The sequence below is a fragment of the Bombus huntii genome, chromosome 17 (assembly GCF_024542735.1).
Source record: "Bombus huntii isolate Logan2020A chromosome 17, iyBomHunt1.1, whole genome shotgun sequence".
NCBI lineage: Eukaryota > Metazoa > Arthropoda > Insecta > Hymenoptera > Apidae > Bombus > Bombus huntii.
This window is the reverse complement of record NC_066254.1, coordinates 3,834,164-3,860,633: the sequence shown is the minus strand read 5'-3', so window position 1 is coordinate 3,860,633 and position 26,470 is coordinate 3,834,164. Positions and strand designations below refer to the sequence as shown.

At 40.2% G+C, this 26,470-nt stretch overlaps 1 protein-coding gene and 1 long non-coding RNA gene across 16 annotated transcripts in view; one reads left to right on the top strand and one right to left on the bottom strand.

The window, feature by feature from the left end:
* Positions 1-26,470, bottom strand: part of LOC126874937 (zinc finger protein rotund) — a 406,667-nt gene that overhangs the window by 363,958 nt on the left and 16,239 nt on the right. The window lies entirely within an intron of this gene.
* On the top strand, positions 1,510-21,184 carry LOC126874944 (uncharacterized). The gene is made up of 2 exons (XR_007693133.1): positions 1,510-1,988; positions 2,074-21,184. It is a non-coding gene; the product is annotated as an uncharacterized LOC126874944 (long non-coding RNA).

Genomic DNA, 26,470 nt, shown 5'->3' with positions numbered 1-26,470 from the left:
ATACATCGAAAAAGCCAACAAGTTTCTCGCAGGAAAAAATCGCGCCAAGTGAAAAAGAATGAAAAACAGGAAATACGTTTCCACCGCGGGAATGTCTACGACACTTTCACCACGCATCCGATGATTTCACGTTGTTCGACTCTCCCGACGACCCTCCATTAACGTCACCATACATCGTCGAAGAGAAAACCTGGAGGAGGTTCACGAGGAGGGTTGCGGGAGAAAGAGAAAGAGAAAGAGGAGAATCCCCTTCTTTCCAGTCGATCGTTCCGTTTACCAACGTCACGGACAAAGATGACCCCCGTTGCCACTTTAAATACCAGACGCCTCCTTAGGAATCACCTGTTGACTGCATTTCCTTGCCGCAAGGAAATTACAGACACAGCGATCTCGTGCGAGGGCAGTGAAACTCGAGCGGAAAAACTTTTCCAACGATCGTCGATCCGTTTACCCAAGCGCGGCTACTTACACGAGTCGCTTCTTAACCTACCTATCTACCGTTTCTTCACCGTTTTTCCTGCTTCTTCGCCCGTTTTGTCTATCGTCCATTCTGCTTGCTCTCTCTCTATCTCTCTCTCTCTCTCTCTTTCTCTGTCTATCTATCTATCCTTGTCCTGGTTGGTCTCGTCGAACCGCGGCTTCTTTCGCTCTTCAACGTTGGCCAGAGCGACGTGGCTGTCTCTGTTCGACCCTTTTAATGCCGCGTTTCAACGAAGAAAACTTCATGCTCCGTGTAAAGTGGCATAATTAACTTGCCGTGGCGACTTCTTAATTGCGGAGGAGGAAAAGTTCAAGGACCGAGCCGCGTGTATTTTGCAGCGGATCGCGCGAAAGCCCGCGGTAAGAGCCGAAGGGGCAGAGAAGGGGCAGCAGAGGGGGGAAAAGCGAGCAGCAGAAATCGCGTCAACACCGGTGATTAATACGATAACGAGGAAAGGAATAAGGGAAAAGATGTTTACCGACCAACGACGCCGACTTCTGCTCCGTTCTTAACCGGACGTTAAATGATTACATTGGCAATTACAGCGGAATTACTGTAAGCTCAGATTTCACGATTCTCTTGTCCGATTTTGATAGAAAACTTCCTCACACGCGCGTCCACACCCCTCGAGCTAACGATACGCTGTTCTACGAGGCTGACTTTTCCGCCAATTAACCCCCGCACGAGACGTTCCGGTCTTTCGAGTCGTTCACGTTGAATATGTTCCCAGTTACGATACAATCATCCTCGTCTTCCTTACACTTCGTACTACTCCACTAGGAAAGGAGGATATTTACGACCTTCGCTAGCCATAGCTTGAAACGTCCATCTGCATGGGTAGATCATGGGAGACTTGATAATTACAATTGTGTTATTTAATTTTAAAGTGGCTAGCCATAGCTTGAAACGTCCATCTGCATCAGTAGATCATGGGAGACTTGATAATTACAATTGTGTTATTTAATTTTAAAGTGGCTAGCCATAGTTTGAAACATCCATCTGCATCAGTAGATCATGGGAGACTTGATAATTCCAATTGTGTTATTTAATTTTAAAGAGTCTTCCAAAGTTTCAATTTCGTTTAGTTTCATTCTAATTGGATTCTACTTTTGTTTTACCAATATCTTCCTGAAAGAGACTTTCTTATTTTCCTTACATTTTGTAGAATTCCTAGAAGAGGAGGATATTTACAATCTTCACTAGCCATAGCTTGAAACATCCATCTGCATCAGTAGATGATAGGAGACTTGATAATTCCAATTGTGTTATTTAATTTTAAAGAGTCTTCCAAAGTTTCAATTTAGTTTAGTTTCATTCTAATTGGATTCTACTTTTGTTTTACCAATATCTTCCTGAAAGAGACTTTCTCATTTTCCTTACATTTTGTAGAATTCCTAGAAGAGGAGGATATTTATAATCTTCACTAGCCATAGCTTGAAACGTCCATCTGCATGGGTAGATCATAGGAGACTTGATAATTCCAATTGTGTTATTTAATTTTAAAGTGGTTAGCCATAGTTTGAAACGTCCATCTGCATCGGTAGATCATAGGAGACTTGATAATTCTAATTGTGTTATTTAATTTTAAAGAGTCTTCCAAAGTTTCAATTTCGTTTAGTTTCATTCTAATTGGATTCTACTTTTGTTTTACCAATATCTTCCTGAAAGAGACTTTCTCATTTTCCTTACATTTTGTAGAATTCCTAGAAGAGGAGGATATTTATAATCTTCACTAGCCATAGCTTGAAACGCCCATCTGTATCAGTAAATGATCTAGGAGACTATAATAATTTGGATTGGGTATTTTCAATCCCAAACTTGTTTGTTATTTTGCTTCCAATCGTCGAATATTTAATTGTCTACCTTATATTCTATATTTTAGAAGCAATTACTCGCATCTGTCATATTTAATATGAAACATATGAATTAATGTAGAGAAGCAAAGAGTCAAGAATAGAGGAGGTTGGAAGAATACGAAAGTTGGAAAAACTATTTATCATTGATAATACTCATGAATATTTCTAGTAAGAAATTATATACAATATCGCACCATGTCACATTTATGCGATTGCTATTTCAACCACGTTGAAGTACAACTAATCTGTACCTGTCTAATCTACAGGTGAGACAAAATAATGTAAACACAACTTTTATATATATTTTACGATACTATACATACATATACGACGCACACACGATACGCAAAATGTACTTACTGTAATTTACTGTAATTATTTAATGTAATTAAGATAAAATACCGCCATGCAAATTATTACAGTCGCCTCGATAACTCAAAACTCAAGGATATCAATTAGGAGTTAAGTTATACACGGTGTGTCTAGATTTCTCTTGATTCTCTTCAGGGTATTGGTCGGAATGGCTGGTATATTTCAAGCACCGCGTAGCCAGGCTTCGAAATGCAAACGAAACATATAGTTATCGATTAAACCAGCTCGCCACGTCCAGTTACAAATCACTCACGCGACCGTGTGTATAATGAGCCACGCTGTGGGCAAACTACGCTCGTCGCTCGACTTATGTTTATTCCGTTAGCTGCGACGGTTACATCATAAACTCACGTAGGACGAAGCAGAACGAAGGGGAGAAACACGAAGATGGAAGAACGACGAGGAACAGCGAAGGTAAGAAAGGGGTAGGAGAAATTAACGAGAAAGTTGATTCGCTTATCTGGAAACGTGATACGGAACGATATTTTTCAACATTTTTCATTTCTTTTTTTTTTTTTTTTTTTTTTTTAAACGCCAGTCACGATACCATGCGACGTATAATACAATTCCTATTATTATGGCGTATCCCGTGTAAATACGTCTATTTTCGTAAGGGCGAGGACCATTCTTAGCCTCGTACAGAACTTGATAATTGACACGGATTATCTGGCAGGCGATCAGAGCCAATGAAAACTTGGTACACGTGCAAAACAACGATCGAGAACACGATGCACAAGGGGTGGCGCAAGTAGCTCGGAAAAATCAAATCGTAACTTTATTTCGGCTAATTCGTGCTTGATCTTAGCTTGGATAATATCGTTACAAAGTTGAAATTCTCCGTATTGTTTGTTATTATGGTACTTGGATTTAAAAAATCACGTTCGTTTACGGTTTTGCGATATTTTTCTAGTCAGCTAAGATGGAAGAACATTTTGTAGCTATTTTACACGCGGATATGTTCGAACGTTAATGCCGAAAGATAGAAATATTGGCGCAAAAGGAGGATGGAAAACACGACGCAAAGGCTGGTAGAAGTAGCTTGGAAAAATTAAATCAAACCTTTATTCCAGGTAATTTATGCTTGATTCTACCTTGGATAATTTTATTATGAAGTTCAAGTTCTCCCTCCACATTCCTTCTTTTATTATTAATACACGTACTACGCCTGGACGAAAAAAAGATCACTTTTACGGTTTAATTATATTTTTGTTGTTAATTAAGACGAAGGAACAGTTTCTAGGGATTTTAAGCGTAGATACGTCAAATATTAATGCAAGAACAGAGATTTAATATTAGAGGCGATTTCAATTTTCCAGAAAATTATTTCCATCCTACATATGTGTACTATACCGTGCTTCTCAAAATTAAATAAAAATCGTCTACCCTTTACTTTCCCGTTTCTCATCGCACAGTAGCCCATGGTTGTACGAACTTGCGAACAAAATTATGTTATACAGCTTGTCACAAACCGATGACTAAATATCGGCGCGATTTTCTTCAGTTTTCAGACGTCGAATAAGACATTTTGCATAAACAAGTACCTTAACAATTTTCAGTTTGATACTTTTAAAAATTCATGGAATAATTTCTCGCAGGAAAATACAAAAATCGAGGCTCGTGCTTGCGGACAATTTATTTCACGGAAGACCGTGACATTGCCATGAAGTACCATTATAGTCGGCGGGAAAACACTTTTGCAGCCCTTCGCTGCTCACAAATTGGGAATCCAGGGCGCAGAGTTAGGCAATCGGTGCCGGATTGAATCCGCAGCCCTCGGATAATACGACCGCGTCGCTGTATAAATTCCTCTTCGTCTCGCATCTCGAGAGTCAGCAATGTACCGTTGGATCGCCACGGCGGAATAAGAAGACCAGCGATTAGGAGCCGGTGGCATCGCGAGATTCGCAGTTCGCCTTGTCTCGTAATCGAAATCCACCCCACGTGGCTCATCGAATTGCCGATTTTTCGAGGCTAATCCTTCCGCAGGAAATGGGACGTGGTTGACGATCCGGGCTTCCAACAGGATCGCAGCGACACTTAATCCTCTTGCACGGAGAATAAAAGGATAGGGGAGTGTGTGTTTTTGTGTTTGCGCGTGTGTCTGTCTGTCTGTCTACGGGTTTATCTGCTGTCTGCCATCTTCTCACATTATAATTGCGCGTTGCGAAATTTTTACGTAAGCACACGGACGAAATCGTTCTGTCGCAGCCGACCATTTCACGGAGTTTGTATCAGAGACGCAAAATGACGTCTCTTTGCAAGCGAACGACTCAGCAAAAATGAACTTTCATTTAGACGGAGCCGATTCGTCGATAAATCCGAAAGAAATTTAGAAAGCAAGCCAAACGATTAAGAAATGTTCGTTTCCAATTGCTCCGGTTTCGAGTAACTGTGTTACGAACGATTGCGATGTTTTTCGGCTACCAGTGACTATATTATCGATGATAGTAATTGCTACAGATAACTGGAATTTTCCTCGGTTACCTCGCTAACCATTGTCTATAGGGCGAATTTTTATTTTGCATAATAATAAGCACTGTGTTTGTTTGGCTGTCGCTAACCAACGTTGATTCGACAAGGATTTTTCCCGGTTACATGTTCATCGGTGTTCATTGACAACGTAGGAAAGATTAATTACAAAAGCTGTGTACTTTATAAACGAAAAAAACGACATGAAAATATAGGAAAGAGAGAAGAGAATAAGAGACATCGTAGTGGAATATTAAGGCGAGATAAAACTGTCGTAGTGCAATTACATCTTCTTCTTTGTTTTATTTATCTTAATCCGTTGTTTCACGTATTTTCGTATCGTTGTTCCGCTTAATAAAATATAGTAGTTTTCTAATTAACTGGCTTCACGTTGTCAACGAATACGTATGCTAACCATCGGTAATGTTAATAATAATCGACAACGGTCGACTGCAGAACGAGAAAAAATTTTTGCCATCGATAATGGTTATCGGTGAACAAAATAAAATTCCAGTCATCGTTACTGCGGTAAGCAAAAAAGATTTCGGTCATTTATATTGGTTACTGGTAACCGAAATCAAATTCCCGTCATCGATAATGGTTATTCGTAACCAAAATAAAATTCCCGTCATCGATAACGATTACCGGTAATCAAAAAGGCTTTAATCATTTATGACGGTTATTCGCAAGTAAAATTTCCTTAATTAAGGATAATTAACTCTTGTACCATAATTTTTTAAATTTATCTTATGGCGGTTACGATGCCTGTTTTGTATTCCTCTTTTGTCCTCGTCTATTTATTTATTTGTTTATTTATTTATATGTTTAGCGTTTAATAAAATCATTAACGAGAAAAAAAAGAAAAATAAACGCGGGAACATGGATAATTTATTATTATAGTGTTTGCGGGATTAAATAGTATTTATTAGTTAATTACATGAAGTCGAGGAGCTTTGTTTGTTTATGAAATTTGTTCCGTATTCCTCTTTTGTCCTCGTCTATTTATTTATTTATTTATATGTTTAGCGTTTGATAAGATCAATAGCGAGAAAAAAAAGCAAAATAAACGCGGGAACACGGATAATTTATTATTATAGTATTTGCAGGATTAAATGATGTTTATTAGTTAATTACACAAAATCAAGGAGCTTCATTTGTTTAGAAAACAATTATATCAACAACATATACAAGTGTACATATATATACACTTCTTGTGTACAAAGTGCAGAACTAATTTCTTTCAGATTTTTCCTAAACTAAAAATAAACTAATTCCTCGACAACAGCTTCTTGCTATATATGTGCCCAGTACAATAAGCTTGAACAGCCTTACAGAAAACACCTACAGACGTAGGTGAAAAATGTATTTATTCTAAAATTGTTATATCAAATCGCCGAATGTTATTATTTTAATGCGCGTGTTACAGAGGAAAACTGATGAAAAACGCTGGGTTGCATCTGTTTTCAACACGTTTGCCAAACGAATTTTTCGGTCTTTGCGTCGATACCGCGCATCATCGTAGTTCGCCACGTTCACTGCGTTTCTACGTTCCCTTTGAACCCGACTTAATTTCTGTTACAGGGGTATTACGCCGAGGCCATTAACTCGCCTCGTGTAACTATTAACTTCCGGCGGATCTGAATGCCACACACATTTATAATAATTCTTCTGCGCTAAAAATGACTGCCAAGTAACGAATCAATGTTGCGTTTATACGTACACCTACACGTACGCATATACGCGAGAATAAATCTGGCTTCTACGTGACTAAGTGACTCGCTGTAGAAAGCGCGTGCATTTATCAAAATGATAGCGCGCCGAAGGATGGGCGCGCCAACGTTCTTCGAATTTCTCAATCAGCGTAAAGAGCTCGATGAAGCCCGACGAAGAACGAAAAGTCTGCCGGGGGACCGATATTTTCAATTTTTCGGAAAAGATCGAGTCGCTGTTCCCTGTCGTACGAATAATTGTGCCATTAAAGGGTTGGATTTAAAACGCTTAAAAGTTGGTTGTGTCAAGGCAGTGATCAAGTTTTGGTAAACATAGAAATAGGGAATTCTACTTTTAAAAAGCTGAACTCGCCATTAACAATAGAACCACCGATAGTCAATACGAAGCTATTTCTACCAAAAGCAGTGAAAGTCACTGGTCTTTAAAAAATACCTAACAATGGAATATTTTTATATTTATTGGTTTATTACTTTCTTACGGAAGCAACTCCATGTTATGTAGTACATTTTTGGTATTTTTAATCCATCTGGGACTATGATCCCTAAACGAGGATTGACACATTTGTACAAAAATTGTAGAACCAGTCGTTTTGACTGCTGTGGCGTTTCCAGCGTTAGCATCTAGCGATCCAGCGATCGATCCGGAATTCTCCTGTTAACTGATACGCGGTGGAAATTAGAAAAACGTGTGTCAAGTTGTAGACAACGAGAAAACTGGTTAATTGGGGTCCGATAAACAGAGTGCAGGACTCCTGTACACTTTGACAAGTACCAGTCATTTCGACTGCTATTGGTACAAGTAGCCTTGATACAAATGTAACAAATTTGAATTTAGTTTGAAAATAAATTAAATTAATTAATAAATTAAATATGAGAATAAATTTGTAAACCCAGTCGATTGGACTGGTGTGGTAGTTCTAGTGTTAAACATCGTGCAAGATGTCAAGAGATCGTTCGTCCCTGTAATTCGAAAACTAATTCGACAATATTTGGCGAACAGCAAAATATCGTATTTTATACAGAAACTTTGCTGTTTTCTTCCGTGTTTTCGCGAGAATCGTATTATTGAAAGAATTTAAATGCAACAACGATCAGATCGATTTCGATTCTTAAAACAGTACAGCAACAGCTTTAGCCCAGAAATTCGAACGAATTACACAGATTACCATACAAACATGATTTTTATCCCACACAACATAGGCTTTTCATTTTCTATTCTTATCGCGAGAAATAAAAATTTCTACTTTGGTCACGGCTCCTATATTTCTCTAATTTTCTTGCTTCCAAAAATTGTTAAATAGATTCTTCTTGTAATGGATTCTAAAATAGACTGCTGCATGCAGCACTCTGCAGTCATTGAAATTTTATATTCCGTAGACTGTAATAAAATTCATTCTTTATATTCCATTTATACGTCTCTATCCTACAGCTATTTAAATCCTTCGCGGTTCATCAATTATTATAGGTACATTTTACTTATAATTACAGTTATTTACACGTTTATTATTCTTCCTTTTGTTCATCCAACTGTATGTAAATTCTTACATTATCCGATCAATCAGTTTCTCAATTTTCGTTAATAGAAGAATCTACATAAAGTCAGACGAACGAAAAAAATAAAAAAGGATGAACGTGGAATTTTAAATTAAATTTCGAATGTTATTATTTCATTGTTGAATTAATCGCCGACTAAAAATACTCATACGTTACGGAGTATCTTTAATGGATGTAAAATATTTGCACGAACTTCTGCCAGATTACAACCAACCTTCCCATTCTACCGTGAACCCTTTGGGAGACAAACAGTCCATATAACTGGAGTTCATGCAGTTTACTGATTTACTATCTGCGATTTCTCATTCAAATAATAAAACGTTCGCATAGGCAAAGTAAGGAGATTGAATCAACAGGACTTTGCTTAGTTTGGAGGCCGACTAAGAGGTCGAATAAAAAATCCAGAATGCTGGAAACATACGAAATGTTGAGATTTTTCGAATAGAATATCAGAAACGTTTATTTCCAAAAGAAGATATTCTGTTGCAACAAATTTTCGCCGAAGGATCAAAAGAAGCTTGAAAAGTGCTGCTCCGAAAATGTCAAGTTTCCCTCTCGCATTTCCATGCCCGATTCAAATTCCACAGATTTGAAGTTCCTCCGGCTACTTTCAGACATCGTCGCATCCAACGACCGATTAAAATCTCGAGGAATAAAATCGTTTCAAGCGGTGGAACTAATTGTACGTTTACGGCGCAACTACAATTTCGTTAGTTTCAGGTTGCCCTAGCGAGAATTTTTAATTTCCGCGCGGCAAAAAATTCCAATCTGCCTGTTCCGCGAGATCGCAATCGCAGAAATTTCCAAAACCTCCGACAAACGCGCTCTACGAAAATTCGCAGAAGGGAAATTTCTATCCGCTAGATTTTTCGTTTCTCGTCGAACCTAGAAAACGTGGTTCGCATAGTCCGGATGACTTGGAGGCGCGGTCACCGGGTCCCCTTCGGCTCGTTGTGTCTAAAAATGAAGCAACTGGTCCTGCCACGTTCTGAAATAGGCCGATTCCTAGGACAGCTGCGGGCTACAGAATGCAGCATAGAAGCGGACATAGAACGAGAAAGGAAGAATAAAGTAAAAGAGAGAGAGAGAGAGAGGAAGGTAGAGGGAAAGAGGAGGTGAAAAAGAAGGAGAAGAGAAGATTCACCGTTAGAATCGAAACGATACGCGACCACGGTGGTCCAGCGATACGATTCCACCACCAATCACACGATTTAGGGTCGTCGAAAGTGCTCGAAATTTCCGTGGTCGCGCCTAACGTACGTACGCGACAGGATACTTCGATATTCTTTCGCAAGCGGCGACTTTTCGTTATCGTCCGTAAGAAAAGCCATTACAAGCGACCGGTTCTTCGAAACGAAACAAGAAGTGCAAGTTGCGGCGGATCAACCGGCCACAGAACGATACGGCGAGGACAATTAGTAGCCTTGCGAGGATGTTGCTCGTTCGTTTCGGGATCGAGATAAGATTTAACATCTGAACTATGTATATACAGGGTGGTTGGAAACTGGCGGTACAAGCGGAAAGGGGGTGGTTCTACGCGAAATAAAATTTTTTTTTTTAATTTCTCCATCGAGACAACGATTTTCGACTTCTTTTTCTCGACACCCTGTATATATATACAGATCGAATAACACGTAAAAGGGGGCAGGACGCGATTCCGTATGGAAAAATAAGAAAATAAGGTGGAATAAAATTTTCTCGGTTTCAACTTAGTTTTCGAGAAAATCGAGTTCGAAAACCTGTGGAATAAGCTCAAGTATATGAAATATATGAACATGGCTAATTACCGAGTGGATACGAGCAATAGGATATCATCGTAGAAGCGAAAACAAGCAACAAATATAAGATAGAATTTTTCCGTTTACGACTTTATCTTCGAGAAAATTCGACACTCGAACGTGTTCGGTTGAGAATCGATCTGCTACTTGCACGCCTATGATAAATTGTCAAATTTATTTTTTCGGAAGCGAGGAGTCTTGAGAAAAAATTCTATTCCACGTTCTCGCCTTATTTTTACGATGTAGAGTGACGTGCTGTCGATCATTTAGTCCCGTCCAGTCCAGGTTTCGTCATGTTCGCGTATACTTGATAAATATTCAAAGTCGATTTTCTAGAGAATTAAGCCGACGATGGAAACACCTTATTCTATACCTTTTCCCTATTTTTCCACAAGCATAATTGCATATTAGTTGGTTCATTTATTTGCATAATAATAATAATTATTCGCTACATACGTTGTCAACAATTAATTAATTCTTTTTTTAATAACGTTGACCACAAATTGTCAACGAGACTTTGAACTTAACAGCCTCTATTTTATAAGAAAAATTCTACTCAAAAATCATTTTGGATTTCAATCAAAAAATGATAATAATAATGATGATATAATTAAAAAGAAAATTAAACGTTCGACTTCTATTGTGCTCGGTATTTACTTCGCCCCGATGAATTATTCAAAAGTTGTTTTAGTTGGTATAATTTGTCAGAAGTTAGTAATCTAGGATAACATTGAAATCCATTAACGCAAGACCTATGTCGGTCAGCTTCGCGCTGCTATCTGTACTAATTCATCTTATTGTTCGAAAAGTTACTTTTACCTGAGCAATCCATCATGTGGCAACGTCTCAGGTACCAACGATTCAACAGTGCGTGGCTATATCAATTGTAAGAAAAATCTACGTCCCTCGTTGCCACATTACACGCTGTTGTTTTCAAGTTAGAGTTTGCCAATTATCCGGCGAAAATGAACTGTCTAATTCTGCGTATCGCAGCCTGACGATCTAATCCATTAAATACGAGTGTCCATTTCAACTACCTGAAAAATCCACAAAGAAAGGAGAGCAAATCCCAGGTGACCTGAAGTCATAACTTTGCCAATTATCAGGAGGAAATCAATTTTTAAATTCTGAATGTTAAAAGAAAGACGGTGACGGTCTGACCTGGTCTGAGACCCAAACCGATGATCTAACCAATTAAACATGTAAGTCGCTTAAAGCCGGCTGAAAAATTCAGGGAAAAGGAGGATGCACCTGAACGAACAGGAAACGAGAAAGCAGATTGACGGCCTCGACCTGTAATTTGGAAATTATTGGAACAAAAGGAATTTTGTAATTTTCTATACATCGAAAGAAGGACGTTAAGAATCGACGGAAAAGGAAGATGCATCTAAAGCTGAGACAAACGCGGAGATCAACGATGCCATCCACGCGGTGCAAGGACCGAAATATCAAAAAGTGAATATAGGCTTTTCGACGAAAAAGATACCAGTGACCAGTTGAGATTAAAAAGAACGCATTTGCGGTATAAATAGCATGCCGCTAGAAAGTGTGCAACTTTCTTCTAAGAAGCTTTTCATACGAAGAATGCAGATGTTCAAGAGATTCTGAGGATCCTAAAGCTACGTCAGAAATCCGCAAAAGGAGCGATAGGCCAAGAAGGACACGTGATAGCACGGAGATGCCAGACGCGCAAGGATCGAAATCCCAGGTGACCTCTGGGTGGAGCCCATTTTTCTACTCGCACGGTGACGAGAGATGCACAGGCGGACACGGTGTTTCTGGTTCACGGTCGAGTCACAAAGTGGCCGGTTTAACTTTTAAATGGAGTGCAGGGCGAGGCAGTGACGGACCCGAGGAAGGGATAGGCAACAGAGAACGAAGCTACCAGGCAGAGGGAAAACTGTGCGACTCGAACTCGGTGCAAGTAGGCATGGCTTCCTGTTGGCAGCCGATGCGTGACGCCCACACCAGTCATCTAGCTTCTTGCAAACGCGCCGGCGAAACCACCGGCCTCTGGCATTTCTCCTGTCCGCTGACGGGATCATCGAAGGCACGCTGACGCGTCCTGAGATCGGTTCTTCGTCCACGCGTAACGCGTGTGCCGGTCTACGTCCTGTTTCTGTCGATGCTACATCCTCGTGAAAACGTATGGAACCGTTAACGGTGGCGCGGCATTTCCGTACGGTAGGTGCGGTTCAGCAACAGTCGTGCGACCGTTTTACTGTTAGACCAGGCCACCACGTTGTAATTATCAATCGTTCGCGTTTATTTTTCGCGGGCAAAAAACTGTTTCCTCCGATACGCGGCCGGCTACCTCGTCAGCCTGGAATTATTTCGATCCGCCGGTCAGATAATGTTTAATTTTAATTTTTAATTCGAACACGCCGGGTTCAGCGATGCTGCGCTCTCTCGACTGGAACGCACGCCAGCCCGTGAATCCAAGCAAATTGGAAATATACTTTCGTACGGCGGAAGAGTCGTTCGGAGGACCGCGCTTGAAGATCGCTCGCTCGCAAATGTTGGCCGGTTGCACGCGCAATGATAACTTGACGATTCCTTTCGGAGAATGGCACTCACGGTCTTTGTATCGTTCTTTTTCCTGCAATTCTAATTCACACGGGGTCTCTGTGAGCAGATTACGCGCCACTATGTTACGTGATCGATCGTCAGATATTTTTTTTTTTTATTTATCGATATTTGAACTTTTTTTCTCAACAGATTGGGATTACAACAGGGTCGTAGAAGACGAGGGGCAATAGGAGTAACGTAAGACGCGCGTAAATCTGTGCAGGTTGATATTAATGCGGATTATCAGGATAAATGCATGTAGCTGTACTGATATCGTGTATCGTAATTTAATTTTCTACTGTCTCCTCGTTCTTTCTCCTGCAATTCTAATTCACACGGGTCTCTGTGAGCAGATTAATGCCGCTATGTTACGTGATCGATCGTCAGATATTTTTTCTCTATTTATCGATATTTGAATATATAGATCTTTGAAGGTTGATATTAATGCGGATTATCAGGATAAATAAATTAGGATAAAAATAAAATCAGGATAAATTCACACAGGTCTCTGTGAGCGGATTAATGCCACTATGTTACGTGATCGATCGTCAGATATTTTTTCTTTATTTATCGATATTTGAACTTTTTTCTCAACAGATTGAGATTACAACAGGGTCGTAGAAGACGAGGGGCAATACGAGTAACGTAAGACGCGCGTAGATCTGTGCAGGCTGATATTAATGCGGATTATCAGGATAAATAAATTGGGATAAAAATAAAATCAGGATAAATGCAGGTAGTTGTACTATGTAATATCGTTATTGTACTGGTATCGTGTATCGGTATTGTAATTTAATTTTCTACTCTTTCCTCGTTTTTCCTCCAGCAATTATAACTCACACAGGTCTCTGTGAGGAGATTACGTGCCACTATATTACACTATACTACGTGATCGAATATCAGATATTTTCCAACAGATTATAATTACAACAGGGTTGTAGTAGATAACGGGTAATACGAGTAATATAAGACGCATGTAGATCTATACAGGTTGATATTAATGTGCATTATGAGGATAAATGCAGGTGCTTGCATGTATAGCTAATAGAGTTTACCTTAAGTTATAATTATCATTATGCTTTAACGTGCACGTGTTTTTGTTTATGCGCACGTTTTACGATTATTGTTCTGATTTATTTCCTATGTGCAACTGCGAGTGACCGCAGAGCTGTAAGGCAGGTCAAAATACACGATACGATCATGATTCTAATTACTCATTATGTTCTTATGATTAGTTTACTAGTATACTCTTTCAACTATCCTTCATACTATGCTTCTTGTATCATCTGTATAGTCGCAAGATAGTAGCTGCACATATTTTACAAGAATGAAACGCTGTATGCCTGTGTGCCACATTGTTACGCCACTTTGTGCTCGCTTATCTGCTATATTTCTTACACTATACATTTACAACATTACATAACACGTCGTTGCTCTTGAGTCAACGGAAGACTCACGCTCTTTTGTGCCTTGGAATACCAACGTTGTTTTCGTTTGCTAGATACCATCGCCGTTGTTTTTGATCGCCAACCGGAGTTACATCTGAACTTTTCATAACAACACCGGTCGATACAAATAAACGAACGTGTTCTCTAGGACAGTTATCATAGCGAGTCAGATAGTCGAGCAGAGGAGCGTACGGTCGAACAGTAGCATTGAGCGAGCAACGACTACGACATACACTATCTCTGCACTTGTATTTGCGATGATTTTAATATAATCGACTATTATCATTTTCATATCACTCGTCTCTTTAATAAACCAACCAACACCTTTAATATCCATCTGACTGTTATACAATTTTTAAGGAATTGAATGAGGTTACAGGGCTACTACGATACGTTTGCACGATAAGATATTCGCACGAATGAAATACAATTTGCAGAATTTGTTAATTCATTTAGTTCTCTGACTCGATCGTTTGCACTTGGTTTATTTTAATATGCATTTTCGTTGGGAATTTGATGGATCCTTTGGAAGGAGAAATATTTTATTCGATATCCTAGTTAGTGGCCGGTTAACCGAATTTCTGCGGATTAAATTCACTTATCTAAACGTGAACTCCTATTATTTGAATGAGAAATTGTAGGTAGCAGGCAGAGTCAGTAAACTTTCATTATATGAATTCTAGTTACAACGAACAGCATAACCGAACGAATTATTCTCGAATATATCAAGCCACTGGCGAATAACGAAATGCTACTGATTTGAAACAATTGAATTCTACTTAATTAATTTTCATAGCAAAAGGAAATAGTTCGTAGAAATCTTATAATTGTTTGGTATTCACTATAATAGAATCTATATATCGTTATAATATAATAATAATAATAATAATAATAATAATAATAAATGACGAAAGTATTAGAACATGTGAACGTTCATATTTAGAGATATGCATACAAGAAAATTTGATGAAAATTTGGAAATTTACATAGAAATTACAAGACATTTATCACATTCTAAACAACCAATTGCACGTTACAATTGCATATTTAGAAATATTTAAAACGTTACATTAGTGGGCCTCGATATTTAGCGCTAATTATACGTTCAAATTATTCATTTAAAAATACAAATACAAATTTGAAAATTTACATAGAAATTACAAGACATTTGTCGCATTCTAAACAACCAATTGCACGTTACAATTGCATATTTAGAAATATTTAAAACGTTACATTAGTGGGCCTCGATATTTAGCGCTAATTATACGTTCAAATTATTCACTTAAAAATACAAATATAAATTTGAAAATTTACATAGAAATTACAAGACATTTGTCGCATTCTAAACAACCAATTGCACGTTACAATTGCATATTTAAAAATATTTAAAACGTTACATTAGTGGGCCTCGATATTTAACGCTAATTATACGTTCAAATTATTCATTTAAAAATACAAATACAAATTTGAAAATTTACATAGAAATTACAAGACATTTGTCGCATTCTAAACAACCAATTGCACGTTACAATTGCATATTTAGAAATATTTAAAACGTTACATTAGTGGGCCTCGATATTTAGCGCTAATTATACATTCAAATTATTCATTTAAAAATACAAATTTGAAAATTTACATAGAAATTACAAGACATTTATCACATTCTAAACAACCAATTGCACGTTCCAATTGCATATTTAGAAATATTTAAAACGTTACATTAGTGGGCCTCGATATTTAGCGCTAATTATACGTTCAAATTATTCACTTAAAAATACAAATATAAATTTGAAAATTTACATAGAAATTACAAGACATTTATCACATTCTAAACAACCAATTGCACGTTCCAATTGCATATTTAGAAATATTTAAAACGTTACATTAGTGGGCCTCGATATTTGGCGCTAATTATACGTTCAAATTATTCATTTAAAAATACAAATACAAATTTGAAAATTTACATAGAAATTACAAGACATTTGTCGCATTCTAAACAACCAATTGCACGTTACAATTGCATATTTAGAAATATTTAAAACGTTACATTAGTGGGCCTCGATATTTAGCGCTAATTATACGTTCAAATTATTCATTTAAAAATACAAATTTGAAAATGTACGTAGAAATTACAAGACATTTGTCGCTTCCTGTACAGACAATTACGCGTTTTAATTACACGTTTAAAATGTATATATACAGATTGGAAATAAATTGAAGAACGAGCGTAAAAAGCACAAGCTGCCTGTTGTAAACGTGCAATGAATGTGAGTCGCAAGATTATTTAAACAATTCAACATACGTTACAGTAACAAGCCTCAACGTTTAGAACCAATTAAGACAACTATGTTAAGGCTCTATACTACTTTTTTATCAGGTATACGACCACAGTAAACGCCTTGTAAGTTTCATAAACATTTGCAAATCGCAGAGAATGAAATTGATAAGAAATGGAATTTAAAAAAGTTTCGTATAATACGCGCAATAGGAAATGTATAATAACAATAAATAATACGTATAATAATATTGCATGACACAAGTTGGAACACGTTCGCGAGTCACCGCGCGAATTCATGCGAACGTTTTGCTTCCTATGTTCGGATAAATAAAATCCTAATATCTGCGAATTATCGCCATATTATTCAAATTACAGTGAATAAAAAGTAATGACATTATTAGGAACAGGTCCGAAGCGATGAGTATCGTGTGGAACAGTGAGCCGCGTGTTTTGAAAATTGGCCGGAAGTGGCGGCGCCTCGGCACCTTCGAGCGAAACGCTGAAAAGAGCATAACGCGAGGGCAGAAGCCGTGGGAGAAAAGCAGGATGAAACGAGTGGCCGACCTTGAAACGTATCGTACGAGTTCCGTGTAAATGGACGATCTGTGCCCGGCCGAGCCAAATAAGCGGTTTCGAGGTATCGATTTTAATTTAACATTAACGAGCTCGTTCATTAAACTTTTGATAATGCATTGCTCGATAAATTTCGCCAGGTGAACTCTCGCCCTCGTAACAAATACGCGGGGTCACTATTACGCGCCAGCTATAATTATAAAATACTTTTCGAAACGCGGGAATATTTCCGCTACAACTTTTCCGCGTTAACCTCGAACAACGAAATTAAATTCTCGTTAACGCCGTGGATACAGCTCGATCAATTAATCCCGATTAATAAAAGAATAATAGACGAAAATGAGCGTTTTATTCGATGAATTTCATCTACTAGAATTGTCGCGAAGAATTATTACGATCGATGAAACGAATCGCGTCAGTGTAAATCATTGCCATTAGAAATTGTTCTCAGACAAGGATGAGAAATGTGCTGGCGTGTGTGTGTGAATTTAAAAAAAAAAATGGGATTGCCATGAAATTTTAAACGTGGAACAGAGAACTGTGATAAAGAAGGTCGGAGAAGAAACTGTGAATCGCTTCGACTACGAAATAAATGTATCAATTATTTCGTGGATAAGAAATGGAATTTACGCAATGAAATTTTCAACGATAAATAAACGAACGACGAATTAAACGAATGCAGTGCTTCGAAAAAAGTAACTGGACCTCGCTTCGATTATGGATTCGATTGCCGTTAATTGCACGCCAGATATTTCTCACGGCGACAAGAAGTAACATTAATGGAAATAAAATTGCACATATAAATGTATAAATAATCTGGCTAATATATAAAGCGAAAAACTTGGCGTCGACCGTGGACTTAGTCGGCTAACGATCAAATCGGTGAACCGTTTTGCACCTCGTATTCACGCGCAATGGCCCGTTCGTGAGACCGACGACACCGGAAGTCGTCGACCATTCGTACGACAAGGTGGAGACTCGTGGAAAGTTAACGAGCGTGCCACGACGTCGCTCCATCTCCTCGCGTAGATTTATCGTAGATTTCCGATTTACAAGGCAATTCGCGCTCACGCGTGCTGCAATAATAAACATAGTTACTTGGCGAGTAGCGATAGCAACAATAACAGTAGAAACAGCAGCAGCAATAATAACACTTTGAATTTCACGAGCGATGGTATTAACAATTACAATGGTAAAAATAACGACGATCGTCGTAACGAATAACTGATAACTTGCCTGTAACGAGCGTCGTTGTTATAATTGCGAAATGAAGATACGATAATAAAGGAATAGAATACGAAGAAATTGCAAGTGGCGTTTATGATAATTTCCGTATAGTTGCGATATTTTCGTTCGACGATAAACGGCAGCGCGTACGTTCTTGTAAGATAAATCCGTCCAAATCTCACATTTGTCGCTATGATTTCTAAGCGAAAATAAATTGGGAAATTTAGTTCGCTTTCTTACTCGTTACGCATCGATTTTCCATATCGACCTTGTAGTTTCAAGTGTGACACATTATTCTAATTTTAATCGCCACTTAATCTATCATTAAGTAGCTTAAACTTTCATAACAAGTTGAGCCGAGATTAAATGTAACATTGAATACGATAACATATTTCTAAGTATTAGTTAAGTACCAGTTAAATGCCACATTCTTAAGATTAACCTACAACTTCTGAAAATGTACGCCACGTCCTTTCTCCTGGCTGTGAAAATAAATAGAGCTACAGACACACACACACACACACATTATCATTAGAGTTAGGGGCGTTTAACATTTGTTCCCGTGAATCGGCCATCCTTGTTACGTGCTATAAATGATATCTTACTGATACAAACGTAATTACTGCAGAGTTTAACGAGTCATAGCGGTGATGAGATAATCGAGATGTTGATGACGATGAATTTAGATTCGATAGCGAATCCACGGTCAACGGGACGACGAATGCGATTTCTGCCACAGCCTGAGTCGAACTCGACCTACCGATCCACGATTCGGCTGTGTCTCAACGTACTTGTCCCCAGCACGAGTAGAACTTGTCTGACTGACCCTCAGTCCAAGTGGAACTGCCCTTGTGTACTCCTCCCCGTACCTCTCTGTACCCCTCGGGTCAATCTTTGTTTTTAAGGAGAGCTATTTAATTGATCCGTACCTCTGTTAGGTACAGTGAACGTGGCTACGTTCAGCGACCCGTTATGTCACTTCGAGTCGAAGCCCACTGTCATAAATCTGGGGCACCCATGCTCGCATTAAATCATAAACAACTATTTCTCGGTTTTATTGTTTAAGCACAGCTATGATAAGAAGTCTGGACTATAGTATCGGGGACCTTGCCAAATATCCCAAAAGAAAGGCCCCGATGTGCCTTCATCCGCGACGTATGTGTCGGAGTCAGGTTGGAATTTTGGGGCGTTCGATGAACCTTTGCTTACTTTACGGATGTAGCTAATGTTTATCGGTACAAATGTGGACACTGCAAGAGGCTGTGAGTAATAGCGGCGATAGGATGGTCGAGATGATGGTGACAACGAATTCAGGTTCGATAACAAATCCACGGTCCACGGAATGACGAGTGCAAACGTGATACACGATTCGGCTAACTTTCTCAATCAACAATTCGTCCAACGACTAACTAACTCGTAATCCAAATGAAACTGCCCTTATATATTCCTGTCCCCACTTCTCAATCTTTGTTTTTAAGGAGAGTCATACAATCATTCCATACCTCTGTCAGGTACACGTCCCTCCCGTGACCCTGGCTACGTCTAGTGACCCGCTATGTCACCTTGAACCCGAACCCATCGTGATAAAGCCAGATTCGAACATTAGAACTATTTCTTATTTTTATTACTTAAGTGTAGCTATAGTAAAAGTCTAGACTAGGGTATTGGGGTTTCTTCCAATATTCCATTCAGGAAATCCCCATGTTCTTTCATCTCCGACATATATAATCCGTAAAATTGTTATCATTCGCTGTACCCATAGACTACGACGTGAAATCTGACAATTTTTTAGAATTATAGATCTCGTTAGATATTCCTGCAAGCCGGTTGAAAATTTCATTTTGCAGCGGAAATATCGGCCATAAAACTCGCAGCGATCATGCACCTTTTGCTCCATCGCGTGAATAATACAACCTCGTGGAACAGCGAGCCTTTGTTTTTTCAAATCACGCGTGAATATCGTTTTGCAGCGCTAGTTAAACGTTGCAGCGAAAACCACAGGCAATGAAATACGTAAAGAGCACAGCGTGTACTCGCGCGTCCAATAAACTGTATGTAAAATTGCTGTACGTGCTGCGTTATTTATTTCGCACGATTATAGACGTAATTGTACGGTAGTAAATACGAGCGCTTGTTGAAAAAGCAAAGAAGCGGGTTGGCGCGGCTCTGTGCAAGGGGCGGAAAAGAAAGCGATACTCGACGATCACTTGCAGGAGCAACCTTGAAAACTCCGCTTCGGAGAAACCACCGTGGAAAAGTCACGGGAACGTTGCACGGGGTTAACGGGGGACGAAGAGAGAAGTAATTATTGCTATACAATGCACGGATCTTTGATCTCTTTGGAAAGGAAACCGTAACAACCAGGTAAAACTGTACGCCAAAGTATTTGGAGATTTAGCATGGCAAGCTTTATGCTCGTATCGTGTGCTTTATGTTGAATACTTTGAAATTTCCTTGCGACTGGCTTGATCCTATTGATAAAGTTTGAAAACGATGTAAAATTGTGTACGTAGAAATTGCAAGGTATTTATTGCACATGTATATTTGATAAAAAATTAGTATACCGAGTGAACGGCAGTTTTAAGCAGCTCGTAACAGATCAATGAAATTTGAAAAATTCGTAAAAGGTTTCTAGAAGCGAGCCTATGTATATCAGGTCTATCCTGAAAGCTGATATTATATTCCACTTCAGGTTCTTCTTTTTCAGATTAATCAGTTCTTTTGTACGTGCGATTGATGTAAGTGAGAGTGTTTGCCGTTAGAAGCTGCTCCTTCTGTCAGAGTTCTCTTGTATTGTTTAGCGTGAATGAAATCAAGTAAATTAATTATTATTGAAAAGAAAGAAGAAAATAGACCTACAGTCTTAAGTACACGGATTTGTACGGGTCTCTCGTACTTGTGGAAAAGCAGCGACACGCGATCTTCGACAGACGCGTCGTCGTATAAAGAGAACCCGGTTGCAAAGTAACACTGAACGCCATCATCGTGGCGAAACAAAGCGGCTCCGCGGCACAAAGACTATTTCATCCGTCTGTGAAGAAATGTCAAACACGTCGGTTGTCTAAAGGCAACTGGAAAACGAAAGGGTAAGATAGAGAAAAATCGCGGTCTGTGTATTCATAGACGCGGCTCGAAAGAGACAGTGGCGGAGGAAAAACGGAAGGTGAAAGAGGAAGCGAAACGTGAGAAGCCGAGGAGGAAAGGGAAAGCGAAGGAAATGAAATAATCTGACGGCACAAAGCAGACAAGAAGAATCACTCGAGGTGACTTAACTCTCGAAAAGTTTGAACTTCCAACGAAAACCCTTTAACCAAGTGAAAACGACGGATGTAGAAAAAGAGGAGGCAGAGTAAATTTCAATTTCCACGGCGCAACATCGTGTCTCTTTGTCGAATGTTCGAAAGAGGATTCGGGACAGCGTTGTCGCGTTTCGTTTAAAAACAAAGTAACAGGAGGAGAAAAAAGAAGAGGAGAAAGAAAAGCGGATCGGTGTTTCACCTCGCCTTTCTCCGCTAATTACAAAATTAAAGGACCAAAGAGACTGCTCGCGCCGCATGAATGAAACCCCTAATTTACCGGGCAACAGTCGCTTCAAGGTTACAAACGTTTGAAACAGAAACGCGGCGGTAAAAGCTGCGCTGAATGCTCCGTGCATCGTGGGGGGGGGGGGGGGCAGGGGAGAAGCGTAAAAAGCACGGCGACGCCGTCATCGTCGCCGTAAGAAGAGAAAAAGCAGGAGAACAGAGAATTAAAATAGTGGCGCCACCAAAGAACAAGATACAAAACCGGCGTGGATGAAGGGAACGAAAAGGGAGGAGAGCCAGTGACACGGTACCGGTAAAAGAAACGAAACGATCGTGATACGCGTCTAGCGAAAGGGGTGACGCGAGTAAAAGCGGCCACAGCGAGCAACAAAGAGGAACAGAGAGGAGCGAAGAGAGAAGAAGAGATGGAAAGATACGTTGGAAAGTGAAAAATAAAAGCGTCCTTCAGCCGTCTAATTATTTTAATTTGCATCGGATAATGAACGCTGCAATTAAAAATAATAAAAAAGACCTGTTCACCCCTCGCGTCCCACGTTGCCTGCTCGCAATGTGCAAAGAGAATGTAAACACGGATGAACGAAGGCTGACGCGCGACAACCAGCCAGAGAAGAGAGGGGAAAAGGAAACGGGAGAAAAAGGTGGAACGAAACGAGGCGAAAATCGGGCTGACATCGAGTCCTGCGTGATAGGGTTAATGAGTCAACGGGTCAATTACACGGCGTCGATTGTAAAGCTTGTTCGAAATACAGCGGAGTCTCGGCTATCCGATTGCCGTTTAGCTGAAGTTCCGTATTTTATCGTAACTTCACTTTGCTTCTTTTTCCTTTTTCGCCATGTTTTCACGAAAAGCACGAAAGCGTAAATAGTTGAATATTTGTGAAAGCAGTTAATCAAACTTTCGACGACCATCCGTAACGAATTAAACTAAAACAGCCAAACGTGGAAACGTTTTCTATGATTTCATTGCACGATTTACGAACAACGATACCGTTTTCCGTGCGTGTGCCAGATAAGTGGCATCCACGACACGTGGAATGATGGAGGTGCCAGTGCGAGGACGAAAAAGCAAGACGAAAGAAAGAAAAAAGGTCGGACGTATTGAAATTGTTGTTTGGTCATCGTCGATCGAACGGCTCGCTTCTACGATGTTCTCGTTACCTATAGGAGCGACGAACACCTTGAAGCGCAATCTCGTAGAAAGGATTTCTTTCCTTAATTTCAATATGAGCTTTCTTCCGCCAGCTACGGCACGATAATGGGCGAAACGAAAGAAACGTTAATTCCATTGGCCTAATCCGATGTTATCGATGAGAATAAAAAGCCCGGCGAGTGACTTTGCCGCGGTGGAATTTCTCGGCGAGCACCGCGCGCTTCTTCCCTTTCTCGCGTGCCCCGTTCCCAACCGACCAGATCCTCGAATAATTGTGATTCTAAAATGTAGTCAGTCTTTCGCGAGTATCTTCAGAAAATGCACGCCTTCTCATACTCTATTAAGAATATTATTTCCTTCCGTGGAATCGTTCTTCCGCCACCATTGCCCGAGGACGCGAAAGACCAGAGTGGAAGAAGCATCCCCCGATTCAACTTCTATCCAACCACGTGCGTCTCTGTCTTGCTCCCTGCGGCACCGTTTCCATCCTTCTTCCACCCTCTTTCTTCTCGTTTCGCCTGTTTTTCCTCGCCTCTAGCCGATCTCTGTCGCGCTCACGACCGGCGCAAGCCAGCCTCGATCTCTTCCTCTTCCGCCTCTGTCTCGTGTTCTTTGCCACCGCGCCGTTTGCTCCTTCTCTCTCTTTCTTCATTTTTCTCTCCGTCTGCTTCCCTTCGGCTCGCCCTAGCCGCCCTCGTGCGCCCGGCGCACACGCGGAAGGGGAAATTTTCTCTCCTCGAGTTTTCTCCTCTGCTCGCTAAGCTCCGCTGATATTACCCGACGAGGAAATTTCGCGATATTCCTTGGCGAGAGATTTATAGAAAAATTAATTATGCAACTTGGAATCCTCTTGCCTCGGACGGCCGGTTTGCACGCGAGCCGAGAAGAGAAGGCGAAAGCGAAGCAGCCGGTAGACGCGCCACGCGTGCACACTTCCAATCGCCGATCCTCTCGCGTTTCTATCGATTTTCCTACGTTTCAGTCGTTGACCGCCTGAGTAGCGGCCAACGCGACAAAACGCTTCCGCGTCACGAATCCTTTTTTCGCGGCCGTCGTATCGATCTCTTGGAAAAATAAAAACGCGCTGTTCTAATGCTTAGTCTTACGTGTATTAACCCCGTTGATGATGGATAGTCTCGGCGAAAAGAGAAGAACGAAAAGCCGAATGAAAGTCGGCAGCAGCTACCGATCCTACGAAAGGGACGCGTCACTTGCGTCTCTCACGTGTTTGTTCGTTCAAGTACGACCAGCGTTTCTGGCGTTTTAGATGTCTCTAATGAAAATATAAATTCATGAGAATAGGCGCCAGTTGATGTATTAATCGTTGGTAGGGTAAGATCAAGATTGTGAGAGAATTAATTTAGGCGAAGCTAATGAATTTAGGGCCAAGGTAGAGATAAGCTTTGTGTAATAATGTTTATAGAGCAGCTGACATTATGCGCGTTTTGTATGTATAGGTGGTACATGTGTGTTTGGGTTACGATCTTATTAAATGGAATAAAACGTCTATATACACATGGATTTTATTGTATTTATATTCTGTGATACCGTACGATGCGCGGTATTCGTACGGAAGCGAACGTAGTAATCCCATAGGGAAGGCAATAAAAATTATTATAAATTTATAACGAAATATATTTCCATATATTTTCGTAAGTTTTTATTCGAAAATAGTGTTCGATATTTGTCGCTACTTTTGCACGTTCGTAAACATTAATATCCTTCGATGATTTATTCGGTTTTCCTAATTGTTCGCGTGCAGTTTCACTAAAAGTTTGCCAGACACTTGTACAAGGCAAGCAGATATCAAGAAAACGATGAGAAAAGGAAGGGAATAATCGCGGGATCTATAACTGGCACGATCACGACATATTCGCGCAACTAGCGTCGAGCATCGTGTATTATCTCGAACATGTTCAAAGATCTGTTAAAACAATCAATGTCCGATTCTCATCCTTAGAACCGATACGCGCAAGAAAGAGGGCGGAGATCTCGCTAGAGCCAGGCGAATTATGCGCTGAAAACGTTTAATGGAAGATAAAAGCTGGCATAAAAGCCTGACGTAAATAATCAACAACGAAGATACGCAAATTACGCGCATTGTTTCATACGACTGTGCACTTTCGCTGTGGACAATAATTTCCTTCGAACTGCATCTTTCAGATTAATCGAGATACACCAAAGGAGCCTCGTGCGTGTGTCATTGTTATTTCCAGATCATTTCAATCTTGACATTTTCACAAATTCACAATTATTGGAAATATATCAGGCGTTTGTTCTCGCCGAAATCGTACAGGAAACAATCAATTTATTACAAAGCTGCCATAGACGAATCTTTCAACAAGCTCGATCAAATTGCAGGGATAAAAGCTGCAAATTACAAGAGCACCAGTACTTTGCTTGATCGTTTATGCGTCGAATTCTATATCGTTCTACGAACAGAGCGAATAAAATTATTACGGGCGCCGTGTAGAAAGTTTCCTATAGGCTGACGCTCCGATTCTATCGAGAAAATCGGGAAATCGGGAGAAACAGGATCCACTGAAAGGGAATAAGCGAGTTTTCGAGTTATTTCAGTAGGTAGAGACCTTTCTGGAAACGCGCGAGGCACACCGACTCCGCCAAACTAAAAACCTACAAGTGGCACGAAAGCTCGCGATTAATAACAATTTATGTGGCAAATTCTGCGCTGTCGTACGAACGACACGCGTTAACAATCGAGTCGCTGTGTCAGAGAAACGACACGCCTCTCTAGAAGCAGCGTACGAACCACCTCGGTTCTACCGATAAAAGCTGAAACTCGTGCAGAGAAACACCTGATCGATAATTTACATAGCGGATAGTTCATTCGTATGGCAGATTGCGCGATATTCTGCGTACGGTGTAGAAACGAGACACGTGAGCAGCCCGCTGCCAAGTCCTAAGGGAACGTTACCGAAGAGGAGACACCGCGAAATGGCAGATTGGCGAGCACCGGCGAAGACTGTGCCCGGTAATGAGATGAACGAGCACGCGGATCGCGGGAATTTCAAGAAAGATACAGGATAAACCTGGACAATGCGGAAAATTACAAGGAGCCGTTGCACGCGGATAACAATGCCGCCGGTGGAGCCCTAAATGCCCGGGCCCTTTTCCGCTGACGAGGTTGCCTAGTTATTGCCCCGGAGAAGATGCGCCCGATGCATAGATTACGCGCGGCATGCGACGCGCTCGTACGTGATGCGCCGCAATTTCGGGCAAACGGGTTTATTCTGATACGACGTCGTTCAGACACGCCAGACGAAATTAGTCCAACGTTCGTAAACGCCGAGCCCCCGAGAGAATTTACAAGAGTTACAAGGACTCGCTCTCCTTCCGGATAATAAGGAACTTTATCCTGTCGCAGACTTTCATTGCGCACGCCCCTCGCTTACGACGTTTGCGCGAGAACGTATCCTGGTT